Source organism: Bos indicus, chromosome X (genome assembly GCF_029378745.1).
Source record: "Bos indicus isolate NIAB-ARS_2022 breed Sahiwal x Tharparkar chromosome X, NIAB-ARS_B.indTharparkar_mat_pri_1.0, whole genome shotgun sequence".
Classification (NCBI taxonomy): Eukaryota; Metazoa; Chordata; class Mammalia; order Artiodactyla; family Bovidae; genus Bos; species Bos indicus.
Window position 1 is genome coordinate 149,609,271 of NC_091789.1, and position 17,455 is coordinate 149,626,725.

A 17,455-nucleotide genomic window follows, 5' to 3' on the forward strand; every position below is an offset into this window, starting at 1 on the left:
AGTTTTCTGAATGTTGAGCTTTAAGCCAACTCTTTCACTCTCCTCTTTCACCTTCATCAAGAGGCTTTTTAGTTTCTCTTCACTTTCTGCCATAAGGGTGGAGTCATCTGTGTAACTGAGGTTATTGATATTTCTCCCTGCAGTCTTGATTCCAGCTTGCGCTGCAATTTTACGTACGGTGTTGTAAATTTCTGTGTTACTCTCTCCATATGTCTCCTCTTCTCTCTCCTCTCCTCCCACTGTATCCATAGATCTGTTTTCTATGTCTCTTTCTCCATTGCTGCCCTGAAAGTAAACTCATCAGATTCCATGTATATGCGTCCATATTCAATATTTATGTTTCTGCATGAGATGACACCTTGCTGCCCATCTGGAAATCCTTCTCTCTGACTCTCTCATTTTGCACTCCACCTACTGGTTTACGGAGTTAGAACAAATAGAGACGTCTCTGACGTCTTTAATTCTTGTCCCTTTAATTGCACATTGATTTTGAGGCTGCCCCTGGCGAGCGTGCATTAATCTAAATTACTTTGCAGCTGTGTGTCCTCCCTGAAGAAACGTTGTTACCGACTGACGATCAGAGATTTGGAGATTAAAAACAAAAGAAAAACAGACATTAACCACACTCTGTGGTAAGAGACCAGCTTTGTCTACATTATGGATCTTTAAAGAGTCATTTGCACAAAAACTGAGTTATTATTTACACCCCAGTGGTGTCTAAGAGGATAATTCTGTCATCACTACATATTGTTCTATTTATTGACAGATACACACACACACAAGTATTGAAACAAGTATTTGTTTCTACATAATTTATGTGTGTAATATAATTTTATACACATATACGCAAGTATATATGAATATGTACACATATCTGAACATATGTTAATTTGTGTGCATATATAAATATTATTATTATGTTATTTTATATAAAATATACTATATTTTATATTTCCATTTAATATTTAATTGATGTTAATATATTTTAACATATTATTTAAATATTTAATTTGTTATAATATTTATAAATATTTATAAATTATGTTATAATATTTAATTTGATATATTAACATATGGTAATATTTGTGCATCTACAAATATTATATATATTATATTTATATAAATATTTTATATTTAATTTATACTTAAATTTAATATTTATATTTTATATAGATATACTTTATATAAATACTGTTTTATATATTATTTAATATTATATTATATACATGTAATATATATAAATATGTTAGTATATATACTATATAATATACCACATATTATTATATGTAGTAAACATATGCATTCTTATTGATAGCATTCATATATTTGTCCCTATGTATATTCTAATATGTCGCTCAGTCATGTCAGACTCTTTGAGACCTCATGGACTATAGCCCACCAGGCTCCTCTGTGCCATGGGATTCTCCAGGCAAGAAGACTAGAATGGGTTGCCATTTCCTTCTCCAGGGGATCTTCCTGATGCAGGGATCAAACCCAGGTCTCCGTCATTGACAGGCAGAATCTTTATCACCAAGCAGCCTGGGAAGCCAGTATGTGATGTATGTATGTAGGTGTATATATACATATATATATATATACGTGAAAGTGAAGTGAAAGTGAAGTCGTGTCTGACTCTTTGCGACCCCATGGACCGAAGCACACCAGGCCTCTACTCCTGGAGTTTACTCAAACTCATGCCCATTGAGTTGGTGATACCATCCAACCATCTCATCCTCTGTCATCCCCTTCTCCTCCTACCTTCAATCTTTCCCAGAATCAAGGTCTTTTCAAATGAGTCAGCTCTTCACATCAGGTGGCTAAAGTATGGGAGCTTCACCTTCAGCATCAGTCCTTCCAATGAATATTCAGGACTGATCTCCTTTAAGATGGACTGGTTGGATCTCTTTGCAGTCCAAGGGACTCTCAAGAGTCTTCTCCAACACCACAGTTCAAAAGCATCAATTCTTCTCCACTCAGCTTTTTTCACAGTCCAACTCTCACATCCATACATGACCACTGGAAAAACCATAGCCTTGACTAGACGGACCTTTGCTGACAAAGTAATGTCTCTGCTTTTTAATATGGTGTCTAGGTCAGGAAGCAACAGTTAGAACTGGACATGGAACAACAGACTGGTTCCAAATAGGAAAAGGAGTACATCAAGGCTGTATATTATCACCCTGCTTATTTAACTTATATGCAGAGTACATCGTGAGAAATGCTGGGCTGGAGGAAGCACAGGCTGGAATCAAGATTGACAGGAGAAATATCAATAACCTCAGATATGCAGATGATACCACCCTGATGGCAGAAAGTGAAGAACTAAAGAGCCTCTTGAAAGTGAAAGAGGACAATGAGAAAGTTGGCTTAAAGGTCAACATTCAGAAAATGAAGATCATGGCATCTGGTCCCATCACTTCAGGGGAAATCGATGGGGAAACAGTGGAAACAGTGTCAGACTTTATTTTTCTGGGTTGCAAAATCACTGTAGATGGTGATTGCAGCCATGAAATTAAAAGATGCTTACTCCTTGGAAGGAAAGTTATGACCAATCTGGATAGCATATTAAAAAGTAGAGACATTACTTTGCCAACAAAGGCCTATGAACATATACGCTGCTGCTGCTGCTGCTTCGTAGCTTCAGCCGTGTCCGACTCTTCACGACCCCACGGACTCCAGCCCACCAGGCTCCTCCGTCCACGGGATTTTCCATGCCAGAGTACTGGAGTGGGATGCCACTGCCTTCTCCAAGAACATATATATTAGAATATATATGCTTGGATATATATATGATATATTTATCATAGACAATATATATATATACAAGAACTAGACATGAGTTGAGTTAGTCACTCAGTCATGCCCGACTCTTTGTGACCCCATGGACTGCAGCCCACCAAGCTCCTCTGTCCATGAGATTTTCCAGGCAAGAGTACTGGAGTGGGTTGCCATTTCCTTCTCCAGGGGATCTTCCCAACCCAGGGCTCGAACCTGGGTCTCCTATACTATAGGCAGATTCTTTACTGAGTGAGCTACAAGGGAAGTCCTGCTGCTGCTGCTGCTGCTAAGTCGATTCAGTCGTGTCCAACTCTGTGCGACCCCATAGATGGCAGCCCACCAGGCTCCTCTGTCCATGGGATTCTCCAGCCAAGAACACTGGAGTGGGTTGCCATTTCCTCCTCCAATGCACGAAAGTGAAAAGTCAAAGTGAAGTCGCTCAGTCGTGTCCGACTCCTAGCGACCCCATGGACTGCAGCCCACCAGGCTCCTCCGTCCATGGGATTTTCCAGGCAAAAGTACTGGAGTGGGGTGCCATTGAACTAGACATATATATGATATATTTATACCGGACTATATATATTTATGCTAGACTATATATATATATATATATATATATATATATCAGAGAAGGCAATGGCACCCCACTCTAGTACTCTTGACTGGAAAATCCCATGGACAGAGGAGCCTGGTAGGCAGTCCATGGGGTGGCACAGAGTCGGACACGACTGAGCGACTTCACTTTCGTTTTTCACTTTCATGCATTGGAGAAGGAAATGGCAACCCACTCCAGTGTTCTTGCCTGGAGAATCCCAGGGACAGGGGAGCTGGGTGGGCTGCCGTCTATGGGGTCGCACAGAGTCGGACACGACTGAAGCAACTTAGCAGCATATATGCTATATGATATATATAGCAGAATATATATATTTGCAACAATATATTTATGCTATATATCATATATAGTGAATATATATGTGTATATTCTTGTTAATATACTCTGATATATATATTATATATATCTTCTCATATATATTATATATGTTATAAGTCCAGGACTTCAATCCAAATAAGAATCTACAATTTCTAGAAAAGAGTATATTAAACTGTAATAGCCTTTATGTCCATTTTTAAACATGACCGTAAATAAATCATTCACAGAGTAACATCGTCTTACACCTTCGGGAACATCTGAATAGAACTGAAATCGGAAGCCAGTGGCAGGAAAAAAAAGAAAAAAGAATTACCTTTGGTAAATGAGGCAAAACATAAAAAAAAAAAAATAACCCAACCCAACAACTGGCTTCCATAGCAAAAATTACAAGTACCAAATGTGGACACACGCAGAACGCTGTGTTTCATATTAGCATCTGGTTTGCTCCTAGGAAATAAGACAAGTACTGCAACAGTGCATTCTAGGGGCCCTTTAAGCTACGACCTCTCTCATTACTTGGAGGATCAGCTTTAAGAACCAGTATCCCTCCTCCCCGAACCCCGGAGGCTCATCCAGGACAATTATCTACACGCCCTCAAAGAGCAGGGATAAAGCAAGAAAATGTCGTGATTTAAATATGGACAAGACTCTCTACCTTTGGGGACCTGATTTAATAAAGCAAAAGAAAAACTCCAAAGTTGAGGCAAGCAAAATTCTCAAGCTTGTTCATCTGTCTTGTGGACCACTGCTTAGTTTATAACTCTTGAAACCAAAAGGACAAGGCTATTTTTCTTCCTCTTCCGCTACCTCCTCTGAAGAGAAACCTGGCCCATCCTGGCAAAGAAGTCAATATTTTGCCTCAGATAAAACATCAGAGGGAACCACAGCTTAGCACTCTGAAGTGCTGGTTTTAGCACTAACAGGAGTAAAGATACAACCGCATGGGTGAATCAGACGTCCACAAGTGTGCTTTGCATAACCACTTACATCCACGGGCAAACTTCAGTAATCAAAGAGCATGCCGCAAAGTAAATACCCCATGCTCTGCCGACATAATTGGTTTGCACATTTCGCAAGATGGCTTGGGGCTGTTAGTTTCCAAATAACTAAAACGTTATTTCAATATACAATGGCAAGTTACAGTTGGAGACGGAAATGGTAACCCACTCCAGCATTCTTGCCTGGAGAATCCCAGGGACAGAAGAGCCTGGTAGGCTGCCATCTATGAGGTCGCACAGAGTCGGACAGCAGCAGCAGCAGCAGCTGCCAGGCATACTCCCTACACCTTCTTCATCCATTCGTCTGTTGATGGGCACTTGGGCTTGCATATTATAAATAATGCTACCATGAGCATTAGGGTGCATGTATCATTTCTAATGAGACTTTGTCTTTCTTTTCTTCTAAATACATACCCAGTGGTGGAGACCTGAGTTTCCTCCCTGGGTCAGGAAGATCCCCTGGAGGAGAGAATGGCAGCCCAGTCCAGTATTCTTGCCTGGAGAATCCCATGGACAGAGGAGCCTGGTGGGCTACAGTCCACGGGGTCTCAAAGAGTCGGACACGACTGAAATGACTTAGCACCCACGTAAACACTTCGTCCTTATGAAGACCTTTGCATTTTTTACTTGGTCAGCATTACTGGGTTCTGTCTTCAGTGGATTTACAGTTTCAGAGTATTGACACCTCTGGTTTATTTTTACTGAAACTGAAGGCCATGGTTTGTAATACATCCCATTTCCTTGGCCTGTATGTTGCTTCCTCCTGTCCGGGGTCATGGTACTTTTCTTCCTGTTGCTGCTGCTGCTGCTGTTGCTGCTAAGTGGCTTCAGTCATGTCCAACTCTGTGCGACCCCATAGATGGCAGCCTACCAGGCTCCCCCGTCCCTGGGATTCTCCTGGCAAGAATCATGTGTCTGGTGACTGTTGGTCTTTTAGGGGTGCGGCTTGATGAGAATGGGATTCGTTTTGCAAAGCAACAGCCTCCGGTTTGGTCCTGCAGGCTTTGCAGGTAAGAAGGAGTAAGTCACCACACAGAAAGGACGGATGGTTTGAAGGATCAGTTGTAGTTCTGTTGGGTTTGGGACTTCGGGGAATTTCAGGTCATCTGAGTTCCACTCATTCAGTTCATTGAGTCTTTCAGCCCAAGACTGCAAATCTTACACCCTAGCTTCTGTGCCAAGGTAGATCTGAGCCAAGCAAAGCAAATGCTTGACACCACTGTCCACAGTCCTTGGAGCTGAGATCCATACTCTGTAATTCATCGGCAAAGAAAAGCACAGCGGAGTCTGTATTTGCGTCTTCCCGTGAGAAATCACAGAAGCGGTGTAGGGTCCGCCTTCTGAATATTGCTTTCAGCCAGCTGAGTCTAAATCAAGTCCCAGAAATCCTATTCATGATTACATTCTCCGTGAACCAGATAATATAATGCATGATATGCACAGCTGCATTTTTGAAAAGAGCTTCAGGTGGAACTGACCCACCTCGTCTGCCAAGGATCGCATGGACTCATCCATTATGCCAAATGGTGTGCTTACTTAGTTGCTCAGTTGTGTCTGACTCTCTGTGACCCCCGTGGACTGTAACCCACCAGGCTCCTCTGTCCATGGGGATTCTCCAGGACAGAATACTGGAGTAGGTTGCCATGTCTCCCTTTGCAGGATCTTCCCAATCCAGGGATCGAACCCAGGTCTCCCGCATTGTAGGTGGATTATTTACCATCTGAGCCACTTAGGGAAGCCCCAGAATACTGGGGTGGGTAGCCTATCCGTTCTCCAGGGGATCTTCCCAATCCAGGAGTCAGACCGGGGTCTCCTGCATTGAGAGACAAGGTGTTGGGAATAGTGACTTTATTCAGAGAGCCAGCAGACCTGGAAGACGGTTGATGTGTCCCAAAGAACCGTCTCCCCCAAGTCAGAATTCAGATTCATTTTATCCTGAAAGGAGAGGGGATGGGCGTTGCTCTTCACACATCTTGATGCAGGAATCCTTTCTTCTTGCAGCCGACCTTGTGCATTACAGGTCAGGGTGTGCCTGTGGGCCTCCAAGAAAACTGTTATTGCCTGTTCCGCAACTTTTTATCTCTGTATGACCCCGACAGTGTTATACTCTGAACGTTCAGAACCTTGACAATGGACTATTGTGTTTATTTCAGGCTATTAAAACAACAACAAAAAAAAAACCCTAAGCTCATGTCATCTGATCCCATTGCTTCACGGCAAATAGATGGGAAAAAAGCGCAAATGGTGGCAACATTCCTTCTCTTTCTTAATATTTGACAATTTGAATCGTGATGTATCAAAAATAAAATCTGTCAAGGAAAGAAATGGACAAAAGACAGTTCAGTTCAGTTCAGTCGCTCAGTCGTGTCCAACTCTTGGCGACCCCATGAATCACAGCACGCCAGGCCTCCCTGTCCATCACCAACTCCCAGAGTTCACTCAAACTCACGTCCATCGAGTCAGTGATGCCATCCAGCCATCTCATCCTCTGTCGTCCCCTTCTCCTCCTGCCCCCAATCCCTCCCAGCATCAGAGTCTTTTCCAATGAGTCAACTCTTTGCATGAGGTGGCCAAAGTATTGGAGTTTCAGCTTTAATGTCATTCCTTCCAAAGAACACCCACTTAGTAGCAAAAGCTATAGGAGAGAGAGGTTAAAGTTAAAAAAAAAAAAAAAAAACACTTAACACAGAGTCAGGTTTCTTCCCTGTTATGCTTGGAATATCTGAATGGAGCTCTGTAACGAGGGGCGGAAGAAGTCTGGAGGAAAACAACACATATACCCACAGGCCTGTCTATATGAAATACAAAATTTGCACTCACAGGCATAAAAGTTGAGAAAAGAACAAGGAGGCGATTGTTAACGAAATTCAGGTTAGAGGTTGCCTCCAGGGCAAATGGAGAGAGTGCCGGGGAAGGCTTCTAGCGGCCAGCAGTGACCTATTTCTTGACACCATGGTGCTTCCGTGTTTTGGCCTCCTTCAGAAATATGTACATTAATTTTTAAGCCATTTTTATCATGTATGCACGCCCCATCATCAAAAAAAAGTTTACATAGGAAGGGACAAAAAGATATGAATTGCAGAGATAAATCTTGGTCTGCAAGGGAAACAGAGAACGTACATTTTCTTTCTGGGTTCGGCCACACAGAGGGACATGTGGAAGATGCTTGAGATAGATATAAAGTGTGATTTCATCATCCCTTACCGTCACTAGGACCACTAGGAAACTAGATTCTGGGTTTTTTTTCCCATTGGGAAGGCTCTATCACTCCCCACTTCTTGAAGGAGAGTGGGTTGGATTCAGATGGCATTTTTGTCGGTGGCTCGGGCCCGGAATTGCATGGCACCTCCTGTGTTTATCTAGCCCCTTAACCTGTGCATATAATTAATATTAAGTGTGTATGATTATGTCTGTGTTTATCTGTCTCTCCGTCTCTCCGCCCACTGATCCATCTATCCATGCCTTCGTTCGCTGATCTAATGGTCTACATAGATAAATTATAGATACATACATAGATGTAGACAGTTGATTGACAAGTAGATAGATTGATACAGGGATGGGTGGATGAGTACTTCAGTGGGTGGAAAGACAGGACTGATAAATATAGAGAGGTGACGGGTAGAAGATAGATACTAGATAGATCGTTTAGTCGCTCAGACTTGTCTGACTCTTTTGGGACCCCATGGACTGTAGCCCACCAGGCTCCTCGGTCCATGGGATTTCCCAGGCAAGAATACTGGAGTGTGTTTCCATTTCCTCCTCCTCCAGGGGGTCTTCCCAACCCAGGGATGGAACCCAGATACCATAGGCGGATTCTTCACCCACTTGAACCATTCGGGAAGCCCCAGTAGATAGATAGGTAATACAAGGTAGATAATACAAGATATTAATAGAAGGAAAGAGAGAGGAAGAAAGAGAAAGAAAGAAAAGATAGAGTAGACCAACTCTGAACAAAATATTCTTTTCCTTAGAAAATTGTAGCCTTTAGCTGGATGAATTTTTCTTCCCAGTTCATGACTCATCGTAAAAAAGTGGGTGGTTTTAGGATGTCACCACCCTAAAAAACACCTCTCGGGTTTTACTTCCTTCTGCTGTAGGTAGTTTGGTTTTTTTCCCCCTTCTATTTCCATTACCCATCCTTTCTTCTCCGTTTACCTGCCCAGTTACATCCACTCTGTTGAATTTCTCGTGTGCATTTTAAAACTTCTCCTTGCAATTGCAGTCTTTACCCCCTACTAGAAGCCCTCTTTTCCTCCACCTTTGAGTAACATCCATCCATCATTCTTTACATCTCAGATGATCCCTCACCTCAGCGAACCTTCCCATTTCGGTTCCTCCTCCACACCCTTTAGCTCTCTACCATTCTCTACGAATCCCCTTTTTATTTCCTTAGGGGCAGTGAGACATTAAATATTTATGTTTTCCTTCTCTCATTTAAAGAGGTGTTTAGGTACTAAGCCTTCAAGCCTCAGGAAATTTTTGTAGCAGAGCAGGAAGAAAGACAACGGGTCAATAAATATATCTGCCTTCTAATTTGTGTGTTTCTACAATACTATGCGCATATGACTGGGAGAAATGCCAGTGTATGTCATGGGGAGTGTGATCGTTGTAAGGGACCCATCCCCTGAGAGAGAAGCAGGTTTCGGACACATACCAGGGTTTTGCAGAGCCTGAAGGAGAAATGGGGAAGCGTGGTCTGAAGGTTGTGTAAGCAAGGCGGGTACCTGTGCTGTCATTCCTCAGCCTCACAGGGTGGAATGATCTTCCCTCGTTATTGTTGTTCAGTCACTAAGTCGTGTCCGACTCTTTGTGACCTCATGCAGCACACCAGGCTTCCCTGTCCATCACCATCTCCTGGAGCTTGCTCAAACTCATGTCCATCGAGTCGGTGATGCCATCCAACCATCTCATCCTCTGTCATCCCCTTCTCCTCCTACTTTCAATCGTTTACAGCATCAGGGTCTTTTCCAATAAGTCAGCTCTTCACATCAGGTGGCCAAAGTATTGGAGCTTCAGCTTCAGCATCAGTCCTTCCAATGAATATTCAGGACTGATTTCTTTTAGGATTGACTGGTTGAATCTCCCTGCAGTCCAAGAGACTCTCAAGAGTCTTCTCCAGCACCATAGTTCAAAAGCATCAATTCTTCAGTGCTCAGCTTTCTTTATGGTCCACCTCTCACATCCATACTGGAAAAACCATAGCATCAGGTGGCCAAAGGATTGGAGCTTCATCTTCAGCATCAGTCCTTCCAATGAATGTTCAGGGTTGATATCTTTTAGGATTGACTGGTTTAGGACAGATTTTCTCCTGGAAAACCATCTACTCTGTATTCAACATGGAAGTAGGTTATCTGATAAGAACTGAAGAACAGCTCAGTCGTGTCTGACTCTTTGTGACCCCATGGACACCAGGCTCCTCCATCCATGGGATTTTCTAGGCAAGAGTACTGGAGAGGTTTGCCATTTCCTTCTCCAGGGAATCTTCCCGACTCAGGGATTGAACCCAGGTCTCCCACATTGTAAACAGACGCTTTAGCATCTGAGCCGCCAGGGAAGTCCAGGGATGACACAGGGAACCATAAAGAAACAAATACCAGATCCGTGGCAGATCCCTGGAAAGCATGGACCAGATGGAGCTGAATTTTCTCTCTGGCTTATTGAAATAGCCCTCAGTGTTCTGAGGTCAGCTGACCTGCAAAAACAAACACTACATTTGCTCTATAATTGAGCCAGGACTAGCAAACTCTGGGAGATAGTGAAGGACAGGGGAGCCTGGCGTGCTGCAGTCCACGGGTGGCTTGGATACGACTTAGCAACTGAACAACAGCAACAGATTGTAGGAGACATTGTGCCTACTGGCATTCATCAACGGTGTCACACGCTTTCTGTGTGGTGGTGATAAACGGTGTCTTTTCTTCACTCCATGCTTTAGGACAAGAACATGCTGCTCCTGCTGCTAAGTCGCTTCAGTCGTGTCCAACTCTGTGCAACCCCACAGACGGCAGCCCACCAGGCTCCCCCACCCCTAGACAGGAATAATCACGCAGTGGACGCAGTCTGAGGGCTTCCCAGGTGGTGCTAGTGGTAAAGAACCCACCTGCCAATGCAGGAGACCAAAGAGACACAAGTTCAATCCCTGGGTCAGGAAGATCCCCTGGAGGAGGCCATGGCAACCCACTCCAGTGTTGTTGCCTGGAGAATCCCATGGACAGAGGAGCCTGGTGGGCTACAGTCCACGGGGTCGCAAAGAGTCAGACACCAAAGAGTCAGACACGACTGCATCGATGCAGCACGCATGCAGGCAGTCTGAAATCTAACACAATGGAAATTTAAAACTTCCTGCAAGCTCACTCTTCTCCATGGCAAAGGCTTCATTTATTATGAATATCAGAAGCCAAGAAAAGCAGCATGCGGGGGTAAAGACTCAGTTGTACAGAAGTCTGACCTATCCAGTGAGGTCCTTGTGTTGACAGCTACCTGGTTCTGTAGTTTTTTGTTCGTTTGTTAATTTTTATTAGGCTGCACTGGATCTTCATTGTGACGTGTGGGATCTAGTTCTTCGACCAGGAATCGAACACATGCCTCCCTGCATTGGGAGCCTGGAGCCTTAGCCACTGACCATCAGTGAAGTCCAAGAACTGTAGTTTTTTTTATCTTGACTCAGATGGTAAAGAATTCACCTGCAATGCAGGTGCAATGCGGGTTCAATCCCTGGCTTGGGAAGATCCCCTGGAGAAGGAAATGGCAACCCACTCCAGTATTCTTGCCTGGAAAATCCCATGGACAGAGCAGCCTGGTGGGCTACAGTCTGTGGGGGTGCAAGAGTCGGACACAAGTTACTAACACAACAATCCCAACTTCCCAAGCACTTTAACAGTGTCAAATGCCAACAGATACCAGATATCCAGTCTTGAAAATGATCTGCAAGTACATCCCATAATCAATGTGTGTTTATTAATGCTGCTGGAATCTTTAGGCTGTAAGTTACTGTCTCTTCTTGCTAGTTCTACCATAACCAAGTAATTGTAGAGTGGATGCCTTCAATGACAGATGCTTACTTCTCACTCTCTGTCATCATATAGTGTTAAGAGATAATAACTGCCAGACTGTCCCTCCAAACAACCCACAGACCCAGTAACCTGACCTGCATTGTAGTCATAGGCAAGAATTTTAGAGGTGGTATACAAGCTCCAGATAGCAGGTCATAAATCCTGGTCTGGGAAATCAAACCAGTCCATCCTAAAAGAAATCAGTCCTGAAAATTCATTGGAAGGACTGATGCTGAAGCTGAAACTCCAATACTGACTCCTTGGAAAACACCCTGATACTGGGAGAGATTGAAGGCATGAGGAGAAGGGGACGACAGAGGATGAGATGGTGGGATGGCATCACCGACTCGATGGACGTGAGTTTCAGCAGGTTCTGGGGGTTGGTGAAGGACAAGGAAGCCTGGTGTGCTGCAGTACATGGAATTCTCCAGGCCAGAATACTGGAGTGGGTAACCTTTCCCTTCTCCAGGGGATCTGCCCAATCCAGGGATTGAACCCAGGTCTCCCATATTGCAAGCGGATTCTTTACCAGCTGAGCCACCAGGGAAGCCCAAGGATACTGGATGGGTAGCCTATCCCTTCTCCAGTGGATCTTCCCAACCCAGGAATGGAACCAGGGTCTCCTGCATTGGAGGCAGATGCTTTACCAACTCAGCTATCAGGGAAAACCTTGGATGATTTAAATAATCAGATCTTTCTATTCTCATGGCTACATTTCGATCCTTTTTTTTTTCTTTTTTTCTCCTACCACCAACTAAATTTCAGTGAGCAACAGAAGACTGTAAAAGTTAATTCCCTTTCACATTTTTTCCATTGTTAAGATTTTTATTAACTGCCAGAGTTCCTGGACTGTACAAAGGACATTTAGAATTCTCTCATGCATTTCAGTCGGTGAATGCTTCAAGTTAATTCAAAGAAAAACTGCTAGTTTCAGACATGATGGGGAAGGGAGTAAGAAAAACAAATTATTTTTAAATATGTACATTTATTTATGTATTTATTTACGTATTTATATATTTTTACATATTTATTTACACATTTATATATTTATTTACACTCAAGGGTTTAGCTGCTCTGTGCAATGTGTGATCTTAGTTCCTGGACTAGGGCTCGAACCTATGTCCCCTGAACTGCAAGGCAGATTTTCTAACCACCGGACCACCAGGGAAGTCCCATAAAGAAACTTAAGATGCTTGTAAGAGAGGAATTTGAGGCTCCCTGCTCTACGACTCTGATTCAGTGGCACCCCACTCCAGTACTCTTGCCTGGGAAATCCCATGGACGGAAGAGCCTGGTAGGCTGCAGTCCATGGGGTCGCTCAGAGTCAGACACGGCTGAGCGACCTCACTTTGACTTTTCACTTTCATGCATTGGAGAAGGAAAGGGCAACCCACTCCAGTGTTCCTGCCTGGAGAATCCCAGGGACGGGGGAGCCTGACGGGCTGCCGTCTGTGGGGTCGCACAGAGTCGGACACGACTGAAGCGACTTAGCAGCAGCAGCAGCAGCTCTACGACTCTAATTCTGTGCTAATCACAAATACTGGCACATTTCTAATATACTCATGAGCAATTAAAAGTGAATTTAAAATGAGTGATGGGAGTGTGTATAATAAGGAAATCACATAGGCCAGGAGCTGAGGAAAAGCCCTGCCTATACTTTTCACAGAAGGCGTTCTGTATATAGAAAAGAACCAAGAAAGAGAGGAGGTTTAGAAACACAAGTTGTATCTGGAAGCTGAAAGACAGGCTCCAGTGATCTTGGGTACTTGACATGTGAGGCTGATATAAATCACGTGACACAGTGTATCATGTACTACGTGGGCTAGGCTCTGTCCTACACACTCGTTGGCAAACACACACATACAATCTTGCATTTTCTTTGAAATAAAGGTGAATGCCAATCTTTCATGATACATCTTTACTGTGATGTAGCAATTCCACTCCAGGTTGTGTAAGAAAGCATGTCTCCGTCGTAGAACTTGTCCGTGGACATTCAGTGCTGTTTGTAATCATAGCTAAGCTAATGGAAACCTTGCAAATGTCCATGGGTGGGTGAATAGAAAAACAAAGTGTGTTCTGTCCATATAGTCACAAAATATTACCGGATCATAGAAAGGAATGAGATGGGATGGTTAGACAGCTTCACTCACTCGGGGGACACGAGTCTGAGCAAACTCCGGGAGATGGTGAAGGACAGGGAGGCCTGGCCTGCTGCAGTCCATGGGGCACAAAGAGTCAGACACGACTGAGCGACTGAACAGCAATAACAAAGAAGAATGTACCAACTGGGGTTCCCTGGTGGCTCAGATGGTAAAAGCATCTGCCCACAATGCGGGATACCCGGGTTCAATCCCTGGGACAGGAAGATCCTCTGGAGAAGGAAGTGGCAACCCACTCCAGGACTGTTGCCTGGAAAATTTCATGGATGGAGAAGCCTGATGGGCTATAGTCCATGGGGTCACAAAGAGTCGGACACGACTGAGCAACTTCACGCAACCTCAATGTACCAATCACACAGGCTTCAGTATGGGTGAACCTTGAAATCACTATGCCAGATCCCGAAAAACCACACAGGCTGTGTGCTTTTTCACTTACAACATGCAGCATAAGAAAACCTACAGAGAGAAGGTAGATTCATGTTTCTCCAAGGGCATCGAGGTGACCAGGAATGAGAAGTGACCTAGTGGGTAGAAGGCTTCTTTTCAGAGGAAAGAAATGTCCTGACCTGGATTGTGGTGGTGGTAAGTCCGTGAATACATTAAAAAGCATTAGCTTGTCTATTTTAAAGGTACATTTCAACTTGTTTAACTTGTATATATTTGAATACCATGCATTGTATGCTATTGGAATTTAATGCTGACTTTTTAAATTAAAATAAATAAATTTTTAAAAAGAAATAAATAATAAAGAAAGCCAAACTTAAAAAAAAATACATGGTTAATATTAGATTGGGCACTCCCCTGGTGGCTCAGACGGTAAAGCCTCTGTCTACAATGCTGGAGACCCAGGTTCGATCCCTGGGTTGGGAAGATCCCCTGGAGAAGGAAATGGCAATCCACTCCAGGACTACTGCCTGGAAAATCCCATGGACAGAGGAGCCTGGTAGGCTACAGTCCATGGGGTCACAAAGAGTCGGACACGACTGAGCGACTTCACTATACTATATCACATTTAAAAAAAAATATTTATTTATTTGGCTGCATCAAATCTTAGTTGTGGCATGTGGGATCTAGTTATTCTAGGGAGTCCAGAGTGAACCTGGACTCCCTACGCTGGGTAGGAGTGCAGAGTCTTAGCCACTGGACCATCAGGGAAGTCCCAATATCAGAATTTTTTTAAATATATATATATTTTTTTTCTTATTTGGCTGCTCTGGGTCTTGGTTGCCACATGTGAGGTCTTTGGTCTTCATTGTAGCATGCATTATCTACCTCCCTGAGCAGGGACTGAACCCAGGCCCCTGCACTGGAAGCCCAGTCTTGACCCTGGCACCACCAGGAGGTCCCCTAAGAGTGGATTTTTAAAGACAGATCCTTATATATATTCTTCTCTCCTCAGTGTTTTCTGTTTTCTCCCTTACTGCCCACACTTATAAAGCATGAAAAGTCTAAAAATTCCAAAGCAATACCTTTCTGAGAATGCCAGGGTATAACAACATTATTTTGTTTTGACTTGAGGAAACCAATTTCCTATTATATCTCCTTCAGTCCGGTATGATCAGTTGGACAATGCTGTCATCCTGATAGCTCTCTTCATTATGTATTTTCATCCGCCAAAAGTCCTGAATGGGACTTGAGGGTTTTTTTTAATGATTATTCCAAGTTATTTATATTGATGAGTTTGATCAATATACTATTTTCACAAAATGCAGTTCAGGGTTTCAGTCGACTCGAAGGAGAAAACGTTATGGATTTTTCTCTGTTCCTTGCTACTGCTAATGGGGAGCAAGTGACGTCAGAGATAGTTGATCCACGTGGACAGAGAACAAAAAAGGGAACAAATAATGAGCAGCTTTCTTCTCTATCGGAACACCCAGACTAAAATCAGAGATGGTCTTGCTAAACTGAGATGTAAGGGAACATACAGAGGCTCTTTAGTAAAGTGAAAAGAGGAGAGTGAAAAGCCGGCTTAAAACTCAACATTGAAAAAACAGAGATCATGGCATCTGGTCCCATCACTTCGTGGCAAATAGATGGGCACACAATGGAAACAGTGACAGACTACTTTTGGGGGGACTCCAAAGCCCTGACTGCAGCTATGAAATTAAAAGACGCTTGCTCCTTGGAAGAAAAGATATGACCAACCTAGACAGCATATTAAAAAGCAGAGACATTACTTTACCAACAAAGGTCTGGTTTGGTCAAAGCTTTGGTCAAAAGTATGGTTTTTCCAGCAGTCATGTATGGATGTGAGAGTTGGACCATAAAGAAAGCGGAGTGTTGAAGAACTGATGCTTTTGAACTTTGGTGCTGGAGAAGACTCTTGAGAGTCCCTTGGATTGCAAGGACATCCAAGCAGGCCATCCGAAAGGAAATCAGTCCTGAATATTCAGAAGGAAAACTGATGCTGAAGCTCCGATACTCTGTCCACCTGATGTGAAGAGCCAGATCATTGGAAAACACACTGATGCCGGGAAGGATTGAAGGCAGGAGGAGAAGGGGACGACAGAGGATGAGACGGTTGGACGGCATCACCGACTCAATGGACATGAGTTTGAATAACTGATTTTGTGTTTCTGTGTGTGTGTATTTTTACTTTCCTTCCCAAATATGGACATTGCATCATCTATGGTCCAACTTTCAAGTTGATTAATACCAGCTGTAAGTATATTCAAAATCCTTCCTTGTTTCATCCTCATCTTTATCTGTTTACTTTGGCTGTAGCTTTGCGGCTGAGCGTGGGCTTTCCCTAGTTGTGGGCAGCGGGGGCTACTCTTTAGTTGCTGTGTGGGGCTTCTCATTGCGGGGGCTTCTCCTGTTGCAGAGCAAGGTCTCTAGGGCAGACTTCACAGTTCTGGCACACGAGCTTAGTTGCCCCAGGGCATATGGGATCGTTCGGGACCAGGGGTCAAACCTGTGTCCCCTGCACTGGAAGGTGGATTCCTAACCACTGACCCCACCTAGGCAAGTCCCTGTCTTATCTGCATAAACCTGGCACTGATCCCTATTCACAAAGATATGGATGTTCAAAACGTATTGATCATCCTGCCTTATTCTTTTCTGCCTCGCTTTCACTATTTCATTGTGTCTCGTTGTTCTAGTGGGTCCTCCAAACTCTTGAATAATATCCATAAACCTCTCTCACTGTCTATCATCTTTGAAAGGTCCACTTGTTTTGTGAAGAGCGATCGAGAGACATATTTCAACTTAGTCCTGACACTGTCTCCCCATCCATCCCTACTTTGGATCAGTGTGACAATGATACTTTTTGCATTTGTATAACAGATAAATTATGCATGGCAAACACCTGCCTTGGTGCTTTTTACCATCCCCGGTATGTTGCTTTGGGCTTTAACATTCATCTACGTGACCGGCTGGGTTCAGATTCCCTTTTCCTTTTGAGAAGGGCTGCTTTCTGTTTCCCCAGGTCTCCTGTGTTCGGAAATATCTTCCCCGTAACATTCACAGTTGAATGACGACAGCTCAGGGTAGGAAATGTTTCTATCTCTGTGACTTGGCCCCCTGGGGGTCTCTCAGGTA

The 17,455-nt window shown here is 43.6% G+C and overlaps 1 protein-coding gene and 1 non-coding gene across 2 annotated transcripts in view; both read right to left on the reverse strand.

The window, feature by feature from the left end:
• Positions 1–17,455, reverse strand: part of LOC139181618 (odorant-binding protein-like) — a 191,710-nt gene that overhangs the window by 171,007 nt on the left and 3,248 nt on the right. The window lies entirely within an intron of this gene.
• Positions 12,350–12,421, reverse strand: TRNAW-CCA (transfer RNA tryptophan (anticodon CCA)). The gene has a single exon. It is a non-coding gene; the product is annotated as a tRNA-Trp (tRNA).